At 43.0% G+C, this 11,320-nt stretch overlaps 1 non-coding gene across 1 annotated transcript; it reads left to right on the forward strand.

Annotated features, from left to right (window-relative positions):
* The first annotated feature begins 495 nt into the window (after window positions 1-495).
* Window positions 496-602, forward strand: LOC114369059. Its single transcript, XR_003657521.1, has one exon. It is a non-coding gene; the product is annotated as a small nucleolar RNA R71 (small nucleolar RNA).
* The last annotated feature ends 10,718 nt before the right edge of the window (window positions 603-11,320 follow it).

Genomic DNA, 11,320 nt, shown 5'->3' on the forward strand with positions numbered 1-11,320 from the left:
GGGTTGTATCTGTTGCTGGAGAGGTCATAATTGTTCTGCTGTGGTTGATTTTGCTGCTGAGGTTGAGGAGGTCTATTGTAAATGTTTGCAGCATAAGCTTCAGGCTGTTCAATTGCTTCAGATTGTTGCATAGAAGGGCAAAGGTCTGTATGGTGGTCAGCAGAGGAGCACAAACCACAAACCCTTGCGACAGGTACAGATTTCTGATTCAAGGCCAGCTGGGTTACCAAGTTAACCAATGCATCCAGTTTGCCTTCAAGCTTCTTAGTCTCAGATGATGCAGCTGAGTTTGTAGCTACCTCATGCACTCCTCTAATGACTATGGCATCATTTCTGGCGCTAAACTGCTGGGAGTTGGAAGCCATCTTCTTAATTAAATTTCTTGCTTCAGCAGAAGTCATGTCTCCAAGGGCTCCACCACTGGCAGCATCTATCATACTTCTCTCTATATTACTGAGTCCTTCATAAAAATATTGGAGAAGAAGCTGCTCCGAAATCTGATGGTGAGGGCAACTGGCACATAGTTTTTTAAATCTCTCCCAGTACTCATACAGGCTCTCTCCACTAAGTTGTCTAATACCTGAGATATCCTTCCTGATGGTTGTGGTCCTAGAAGCAGGGAAATTTTTTTCTAAGAATACTCTCTTAAGGTCATCCCAGCTCGTGATGGACCATGGAGCAAGGTAATACAACCAATCATTTGCCACTCCCTCTAAAGAATAAGGAAAAGCCTTTAGAAATATATGATCCTCTTGGACATCTGGGGGTTTCATGGTGGATCAGACAATATGAAATTCCTTCAAATGTTTGTGCGGGTCTTCACTTGCAAGGCCATGAAACTTTGGAAGCAAATGAATCAATCCAGTTTTAAGAACATATGGAACATCCTCATCAGGGTATTGGATGCACAAGCTTTCGTAGGTGAAATCAGGTGCAACCATTTCCCTTAGAGTCCTCTCACGGGGTGGAGGTTGTGCCATGTTCTCAGAATGTTCAAAATCAGAATGCTCAAAATCAGAATGCTCAAAATTATAATGCTCAAAATCAGGATGTTCAAAATCACCAATAACAGAATGCACAGATTCACTAGTTGCCTTGTCAGGTAAATAAAGGTGCAGGTTTGAACTACAGCTACCCTCAAATGATATCCAAATGACTTGAAATTTTGTGACCAACCTTATAAAATGATGAGAAGATAGCACAAAAAATTTCAGGCAAAAATTCAAAGTCTAACTATGGAAGCTAAAAATGGTAGGTTAAGAAAAATAAGTAAATAAAACTTGAAAAATAAAAAACTTTTGACAGAATCACTATTTTTGGACGATGGAGACCTCAGCCAGCCTATGGCAGGCTACCACAGCGTAGGAAATTTTTTTCTACCCCAAATACATATATAATAATTGCGATTCTGATAACCAGAGCAAAAGTTATGGCCGTTTGAAGTTTCGACAAACACAAAATTTGCTACTTTTTTGGAACTTTCAAATCTGACCAAACTGAAGGCTCTAGCTATTTTTCCCACAAAATATAGGTTAAAAGAAGTTACCACAAAAAAATTCAGCCAAAAATAACAATCCTAGCTACTAAAAAAAAAATCTCAAATAATTCAGCATGGGTGGTCGCTAAAATCCGTCTCTACTTGATTTCTACTACTACTCTGTTTTGCCGCAAGCAAAAGTGGTCGCTAAGTCCGTCGCAAAACACCATTCATAGCAAAATACACAAGACTGAAACAGGGGAAACGCTTAATGGGAAAACTGAAACAGGACACACACTAAACAAAATACCAGGACACTAAACAACACTAACACATACTAACACAATACTAGCAATTAAACATAAAACACGAAAGAATTAAACACACAACACTAGCTAGCTAATATGAACCTTTGGACACTGCTCCCCGGCAACGGCACCAAATTTGATCGAGGCCGTACCCGAATCAAATAAACATGAAAATGCAGTAACTAGGAAGTGATCCTAGGTCGTTTCCCAACGAGCAATGACAAACCAAATGTTCATAATATACTTGCGCAGTAACAGTAACGATTGGGGGGGGGTTTGTTTGTTTTCTGATTAAAGAGTAGAACAAGTAAATTGGAATATGAAACTACTAATATTAAAAACGGGTTGTTTCCTTTGATTCAGAAGCCATTCTCTTATCCTGGGTTATGGAGAATTCATCCCTAATAGTCAACCACTTAATCCAACCCTATTTCAATTTACTAAGTGAAAATCAACTTAGGGTTGTCAATACGTGATTAGGCACCACATACACCAGTTAGTCCTTCGTCCATTAAGCATGAACGCAAGTTAGGCTCAGAGGCAATTAATCGAACATGAAGCGTGCACTGATTAATGTTCGCGAATTTGGGATAACTGGTGAAGGGAAAACTGCCAGGAAACCACATTACAGACGAAACCTCAAAGAGAGTTGAGCTTCGTCCTCAAAAGGAAACAACACCAGAAAAACTAGCCTTCCATAGATTCAAACAAAAAACGCAAATGAAACATGAAGCAGAAACGTAAATGAATAGAAACGTAAATGAACAGAAATGTAAATGAAACAGAAACGTAAATGAGACAGAAACGTAAATGAAAGTAGAAGAAGAAGCAAGAACGAAATTATAATTAGAAGCAGAAAACAGAAAATTGCATTAAGAACGAAAACAGTAGCCTTAGAACAGAAAAACGTAAAAACCTAAAACAAAAGCTCTGAATAATAAAATAGCATAACAGAATAGCCTTCACGAATCCCAAGGCTGCTATTTAAAAAGAGTCACTCAAAGTCATTGGGCCCTATTACAATACTTTGGCCCAAAACGAAATAAACACTGAACAACATAAAATAAAATTGCGAAATTTCCTAATTAGAAATTAACTAAGGTAAGCGCTGCTTTATTTGCCCTCTTCAAGTCCATAACCAAAATCCGGATTAAGCCCAATGTTTCATTAATTCCTGAAATTAGATTAAAAACATCAAATTAGCTAAATGAGCCCAAATAATAAAACTGCCTGATTAATTGACAATTAAGACCAATCAGTAATTAAAATGGTGCAAAAAGGGTTTAGAAAATAGAAGAAAATGATGGCACATCACCAGTCCCAAGGACAATTTTCCTCTGCCGCACATCGATATCCTCGTGGATAATTCAGCCGATTTCGCCTTGTTTTCCTTCATGGATGGGTTCTCCGGTTACAATCAGATAAAAATGGCGCCGGAGGATATGGAAAAGACTACCTTCATCACCCTGTGGGGGACATTCTGTTATAAGGTGATGTCCTTTGGACTCAAGAACGCCGGGGCAACTTATCAACGGGCTATGGTGGCTTTGTTTCACGATATGATGCACCAAGAAATCGAGGTCTATGTGGAAGACATAATTGCCAAGTCTAAAACTGAGGAGGAACACCTTGTCAACTTGCGGAAGTTGTTCGAAAGGCTTAGGAAATATCAATTGAGGTTAAACCCCGCTAAGTGCACCTTTGGGGTCAAGTAAGGGAAATTGCTAGGTTTCATCGTAAGCCAGAAAGGGATAGAGGTGGACCCCGAAAAGGTGAAAGCCATCCTTGAGATGCCAGAACCGTGTACTGAGAGGCAGGTCTGAGGTTTCCTAGGGCGTTCAAACTACATTGCCAGATTCATATCACAGCTCACCGCTATTTGTGAGTCGTTGTTCAAACTCTTACGCAGAAACCAATCCATCCGCTGGAATGAGGATTGTCAAGAGGTTGATCGAGGTCGTACCCGAATCAAATAAACATGAAAATGCAGTAACTAGGAAGTGATCCTAGGTCATTTCCCAACGAGCAATGATAAGCCAATTGTTCATAATATACTTGCAGTAACAGTAACGATTGGGGGGGGGGGGGTTGTTTGTTTTGTGATTTAAGGAGCAGAACAAGTAAACTGGAATACAAAACTAATGATATTAAAAATGGGTTGTTTCTTCTGATTCAGAAGCCATTCTCTTATCCTGAGTTATGGAGAATTCGTCCCTAACAGTTAACCACTTAATCCAACCCTATTTCAATTTACTAAGCGAAAATCAACTTAGGGTTGTCGATACGTGATTAGGCACCACATACACCAGTTAGCCCTTCGTCCATTAAGCATGAACGCAAGTTAGGCTCAGAGGCAATTAATCGAACATGAAGCGTGCACTGATTAATGTTCACGTATTTGGGTTAACTGGTGAAGGGAAAACTGCCAGGGAACCACATTATACACGAAACCTCAAAGAGAGTTGGGCTTCGTCCTCAAAAGGAAACAACACCAGAATATTTAGCCTTCCAAAGATTCAAACAGAAAACGTAAATGAAACATGAAGTATAAACGTAAATAAACAAAAATGTAAATGAGACAGAAACGAAAATGAAAACAGAAACATAAATGAAAGTAGAAGAAGAAATAAGAACGAAATTGTAATTAGAAGCAGGAAATGGAAAATTGCATTACGTGAACAGTAGCATCCAAGCAGAAAAATGTAAAACCCTAAACAAAGCTCTGAATAATGAATGGCATAACAGAATCCAATTGCACGAATCCCAAGGCTGCTATTTAAAAAGAGTCACTCAAAGTCACTGAGCCCTATTACAATACTCTGGCCCAAAACAAAATAAACACTGAACCACATAAAATAAAATTGCAAAATTTACTAATTAGAAATTAACTAAGGTAAGCGCTGCTTTATTTGCCCTCTTCATGTCCACGACCAAAATCCGGATTAAGCCCAATGTTTCATTAATTCTTGAAATTAGATTAAAAACATCAAATTAGCTAAATGAGCCCAAATAATAAAACTGCCTAATTAGTTGACAATTAAGACCAATCAGTAATTAAAATGGTGCAAAAAGGGTTTAGAAAATAGAAGAAAATGATGGCACATCAGAGGCATTTGGAAGGATCAAAAAGTGTCTCATGAACCCTCCCGTGCTTATGCCGCTGGTACCCGGAAGGCCTCTCATCTTGTATATGACAATTTTGGACGAGTCGATGGGATGTATGCTGGGGCAACATGACGAGTCCGGGAAGAGAGAGCGTGTTGTCTACTAGTTGAGTAAGAAGTTCACGGCCTGTGAAATGAACTACTCCCTGCTCGAAAGGACGTGTTATGCTTTAGTCTGGGCGTCCCACCGTCTAAGACAATACATGCTGAGCTTTACCACCTGGTTGATATCCAAGATGGACCCGGTTCAGTACATCTTTGAGAAGCCTGCTCTCACAGGGCGGATCGCCCAGTGGCAGGTTTTGCTATCCGAGTTCGATATAGTCTATGTCACCCAAAAGGCGATAAAAGGAAGCGCCTTGGCAGATTATTTGGCTCAGCAGCCTCTCAACGAATATCAACCCATGCATCCCGAATTCCCAGATGAGGACATCATGGCCTTGTTTGAGGAAAAGCTAGACGAGGACCGGGACAAGTGGATCGTGTGGTTTGATGGAGCATCAAACGTTCTAGGCCATGGCGTTGGAGCAGTATTGGTCTCTCCGAACAATCAATGTATACCTTTCACAGTCAGGCTGGGGTTCGACTACACCAACAATATGGTTGAGTATGAAGTGTGCGCCCTGGCCGTCCAGGCAGCAATTGACTCCAATGTCAAGCTACTCAAGGTGTACGGGGACTCAGCACTGGTAATTCACCAGCTGAGAGGGGAATGAGAAACTAGAGACCCCAAGCTGATACCCTACCAAGCCTATATCAAGGAATTGGCTGTTTTCTTTGATGAGATCTCCTTCCATCATGTTCCCCAAGAGCAAAATCAAATGGCAGATGCGCTTGCTACTTTAGCGTCCATGTTCCAGCTAACACCGCACGGGGGACCTACCGTACATTGAATTCTGGTGTCGTGGCAGACCCGCACATTGTTGTCGGGTGGAAGAGGAATGGGACAATAAGCCTTGGTATTTCGATATCAAGCGATACATTGAAAGCAAAGAGTACCCACTGGTGGCTTCCGACAACGACAAAAGGACATTGAGGAGATTGGCGGCCGACTTCTTCATGAGCGGAAGCATACTATACAAGAGAAACCATGACATGGTTCTGCTATGCTGCGTGAATGCTAAGGAAGCAGAAAACATGCTGGGGGAGGTCCATGAGGGCTCTTTTGGTACACACGCTAATGGGCACGCCATGGCTAGAAAGATCTTAAGGGTAGGTTACTATTGGCTCACCATGGAGAGCGATTGCTGTCTCCATGTGAGGAAGTGTCACAAATGCCAGACATTCGCAGACAATGTCAATGCTCCGCCATTGCCTTTGAATGTCTTGGCCGCACCGTGGCCGTTTTCCATGTGGGGAATAGATGTGATTGGGGCCATAGAGCCCAAAGTTGCAAATGGACATCGTTTCATCCTAGTGGCGATCGATTACTACACTAAGTGGGCGAAGCCGTGTCATACGCTAGTGTCACTAGGAGTGTGGTGGTCAGGTTCATTCAGAGGGAAATCATCTGCCGATACGGTTTGCCGAGGAAGATTATCACGGACAACGACACCAACTTGAATAACAAGATGATGGGGGAAATGTGCGAGGAGTTTAAAATCCAACATCACAATTCCAAGCCTTACCGACCAAAGATGAACGGAGCCATGGAAGCAGCCAATAAGAATATCAAAAATATTATCCAGAAAATGACCGTGTCATACAAGGATTGGCACGAGATGCTCCCATTTGCGTTACATGGTTACTGAACCTCAGTGCGCACGTCAACTGGGGCAACACCGTTCTCATTGGTATATGGAGTGGAGGTTGTGCTACCGTTTGAGGTGGAAGTCCCGTCATTAAGAATCTTGGCGGAATCCAGATTAAAGGAGTCGGAATGGGCCCAAGCACGTTTCAATCAGCTTAATCTCATAGAAGGCAAGCGTTTGGCCGCCATGAGTCATGGGCGTTTATATCAAAAACGAGTGAAGAATGCTTTTGACAAGAAGGTACGTACGCGTCGGTTCAGCGAAGGGGACTTGGTGTTGAAGAAAGTCTCCCAAGCTCTGAAAGACAACAGAGGGAAGTGGGCCCCGAACTATGAAGGGCCTTTCGTTGTAAAAAGGGCTTTCTCCGGAGGGGCCCTGATGCTCACCAACATGGATGGCGAGGAGTTACCTTCACCCGTGAACTCCGACGTTGTCAAGCAGTACTACGCTTAGGATCAGGGGCAATTGAGGAAGTCGCTGCATGTTCTTTTATTTTTTTTTTTTTGTGTCTTTCTTGGTTTCCCCAGGGATTCCTATGCTCTGTAATTTCTCATCGCAGTCTTTTAAAAGAAAATGGGATTGAGGTTTCAGTCCTCACTTTGTGTCTCAAACTATGTCCAGAATTTGATAAGCTGAGTCTTTTTGCTCAGTCCATGGGATGCCCTAAGCGCTTAATTAAAACTGAACCTGACCAGCTTTCACTAAAATGATTATTGCATTTGAAAACGCTCATGCATACGCATACACATGCATATTTTGTTATCTTATGATAGGAGCATAATCGTCTTAGGCAATGGTCAAATGTCGGGCCGGATCCAAAGGCAGAGACCAATCAAGGTAAACAGTAACGTGGCCACAGTTTGCCGCGCAATGTCGTTTCCTGCTTTCAAGTACTTAGGGACGGACGCAAGTAGAGGCTTGGATCACGATCGATGGATCGTCATCCCATGCCCAGCTCTGGACAAGCGGAAAGCGCGACTGGGAGGCCGCCTAGTATCCTTTAAATTCCCAGTAATTATTACTGTTGTGTCTTTAAAGTAAATGTCGGATGCCTAATCTACCCTAAGGGGGTTCAAGTAAGCGAACGCCGACCCGTAGAGAGCACATACCTGTGTCTCGCCAAAAAAAATATAGGGTTAGCTCGCCTGGGCGAGCTGAGCTTGCTTGGGCGAGCACCCCTGCACCTGGAAACATAAAAACGAGGGATGAGGAGTTTCTCTCCACCCAAAACTCCCCTCCCTCATTCAAAAAATGCAAACACCCACGAGATTTGCAGGTTTTCGCCCCTAGGCCACCATTTTTGTGCTTTTGCTTCCATTCTTAGTGTTTTTGGTCACTCCATACAAGTAAGTGCACTACCCTTTCGTTTCTAGCTTTCCATTGATACCTTTTATGCTTTGAATGGTACATAATTTTGCCAATTCCGTGAGACAATTTGGGGCAAATTTATGTTTTGTTTCTTTGAATTGAGGGGTTGTAAGGGATGGCCTTAGGCCTAGGGTGTGTTCTGAAATGATGGGGCAAGCCACATTTCCCCTATTCCCTTGTTATTGGTACCCAAAAGTGCGCCCACCAAGTGCTCGATGAAATGCCTCAATGGAATTTGGGCATGGTTTTGTGAACTTTGGATTGTGGGGCTGACTTGTCTGTATATGGACAGCTTGTAGAGGTTAGAATAAGTGCCCAAATTAAGGACTTAGACCTAGGCATCCAAGCCTTTGGTTTTGAGTGCAAGAAAGCATGAAGATGAAAGCATTGTGATAGGGATTTCCCTTTAGGCCAGCAGTCGATTTTTTGGGCTGCACCATGATGTTTGCCTTACACCTAGATGTTTGAGAATGTTGTTCATCATGCACATATAGATGTAGAGTAGGTGGCAAAATACCTCATAAGATATATGTATGCTGCATATAGATAGCAAAAAGATACCTCACCAAAAACCTTGTTGAATTGAAATGTAATTTGAGTAGCAAGATACTTGAATACGCATGAAATGTAATGTTTTTTTGGTAGCAAAGACTCTTTGAATATGCATGTGTACAAGTTTAGCAAAGACGTGCGTGTATATGATCTTTGGGTAGCAAAAATACTTCAAGTATGCATGTGTATAAGTTTAGCAAGGAAATGCATGTATGTAATTTGGGTAGCAAAATGCTTTGAATGTGCATGAGTATAGTTTTTAGGTAACGGAGCATCTTGCGTGCATGTATGATCATAAAAGTATGTATGTGAGTTTGCCCTAGATTGATGTTTGTGTTGGAAGCAGTTGTATGCCATTTTTTACTTGGTCAGCCTTTAAAATGACACTTCCTTGTAAATTAAACGTTTGTCTTCACAGGAAATGGCTCCGAAAAAGCTTTCCACGAAGAGGTCTAGAAGAGACGCCGCAGCGGAAGGGTCCAGTGCCACCCCCGAGTTTGATAGTCACCGTTTCCGGAGCACCGAGCACCAACAGCGCTTCGAGGCCATCAAAGGATGGTCGTTCCCCAAAGAGAGGCACGTCCAGCTCAGAGAGGATGAGTATACAAACTTTCAGGAGGAGATAGCTCGCAGATATTAGACGTCGTTGGTGACTCCCATGGCTAAGTTTGACCTTGAGATAGTCCTGGAGTTCTATGCTAATGCTTGGCCCATAGAGGAGGGAGTGCAAGACATGCATTCATGGGTGAGGGGTCAGTGGATTCCCTTTGACGTAGATACCCTCAGCCAGTTCCTGGGTGACCCGCTAGTTATGGAGGAAGGCCAGCAGTGTGAGTTCAGCCAGAGGAGGAACAGGGCCGACGGGTTCGACGAGGAGGCCATTGCCTAACTGTTATGCACACCGGGGAAGGATTTCGCCCGGGCCGCTGCAAGGAGGCGGGTGCGGATCATGCGCACCAGCATGACCACTTTGACCCAGACGTGGATGACACTGCAGCTCAACAATGTCTTGCCTAGCGATCATAACTCCGATCTCCCTCTGCCTAAGTGCCAGTTGGTGTATGCCATCCTGACACGGATGAGCGTCCACGTGGCCCAGGTGATTGTTGACGCCATCTATTTGTTTGCAGGTATGCCACCCACCAGGCACCCTCTGGACCCGGAAAAGTCTAATAGGGGCCTGGGGTTTCTGGGGTTGATCACGGGCCTCTGCCAGTCATTCGAGGTTCCCGTCACCCCCAGTAAGGTGATCCGACCGCCGATCACCCGGGCCTTCATCGAGAAGTACTGCACGCCTAGGCAGGCGCAGGGTGATGCACATCAGGCCGCAGACGCTCCGCCACCACCTTATCAGGCCAATCCCGCTGGATTACTAGGCATGGAGCGTTATCTACAGCACTTGGTTCTCCAGCAGGCGGCCAACCACCGTGGGTAGGTCCAGATATATGAGTGTCTCTACCGGTTCAGCCTCAGTCAGCAGGGGCAGGGTTTCGCTCCTTTTGCATGCCCTACTCCGGAGCAATTTGGGGCCGAGGTCGCATGGCCTGGAGACTGGCCCGAGGCCCAGGCAGGGGAGGAGCCCGCAGGATCCCCCGGTGAGGCAGAGGAGGCCCGTATGGATGAAGAAATGACTGACTTGCTCAGTTTCTTGGGAGGAAGTGGAGCCACGTGACCGAGGTCACCGCACTTTTGTTATTGATATTACTGTTTTCTGTTATTGTCTATATTGTTATTGACATTACTATTTTCTGTTATTGTCTATATGGTTACTAACGTTGCTGTTATTATTTTTGTTGTTTCTGTTAGGGTTTGGCGTTATGGCTCTCAGTTATTCCATCACCGTTTTTTTGCGACTTACCCTTTCGTGCATTTTTTCGTTTACCTTGTGGTTAGACGTAAGTAGGTAGTGTGCGCCCTCGTCCGCACGACCTTTTCAGAGAGAAAAAGAGAAAAAAGGGAAAAGAGAGAGGAAATGAACAAATGATAATAACTTAAAAAAGAAGAAGAAAAAAGAAAGAAGAAAAAGAAAAAGAAAGAAAAAAGAAAAATGAATAATAAGTTGTCTAGTTAAAAAACTAACATGATTTTGAAAAGAGATAACTTCCAGCTTTTCTTTGCAAAATTTCAATGATCATAATCAGTTTTTGAAAAATGTGCGTACACCTAAAGGGTGAATGCTGTGAAAAATTTCCTGAACACCCAAAATGGACTTGGATGAATGCACAAATTGATAAAAGAACATGTTTTGGAAGCATTGGGTTGACTTAAATAGAGAAAATGAATCATGAGCCCTAGCATCACATGACCATAAAAACTTGACACTTGAGTGTCCACATGGGTGCATGCATGACTAGTTTTGCATAAAATTTCCAAATCATCATTGTTGCATGTGTATCATGGAAATAATGTGGGACATCCCCTTTTCCCCGAAGCCTTGAGCCCAAAATCCCAAACTTACCATAAACCTTGCCCTCGGAAGAAAACCAAGAAAAGAAGGTTCCCGATCAAAGAATCGGAAGAAAGAAAAAAGAGAAAATTCCCAATCAAAGAATGAGAGAAAGCAAAAAAAAAACACAAAAGAAAGAAAATTCCCGATCAAGGATCAGAAGAAAATAGAAGAAATATGTAGAAAGGTCTTTGGACCAGACAATATCTGGACAATACAGAATTGTCACTAAACAAACAAGAAAAGAAAGGAAA

The sequence above is a fragment of the Glycine soja genome, chromosome 9 (assembly GCF_004193775.1).
Source record: "Glycine soja cultivar W05 chromosome 9, ASM419377v2, whole genome shotgun sequence".
In the NCBI taxonomy this organism is placed as follows: Eukaryota; Viridiplantae; Streptophyta; class Magnoliopsida; order Fabales; family Fabaceae; genus Glycine; species Glycine soja.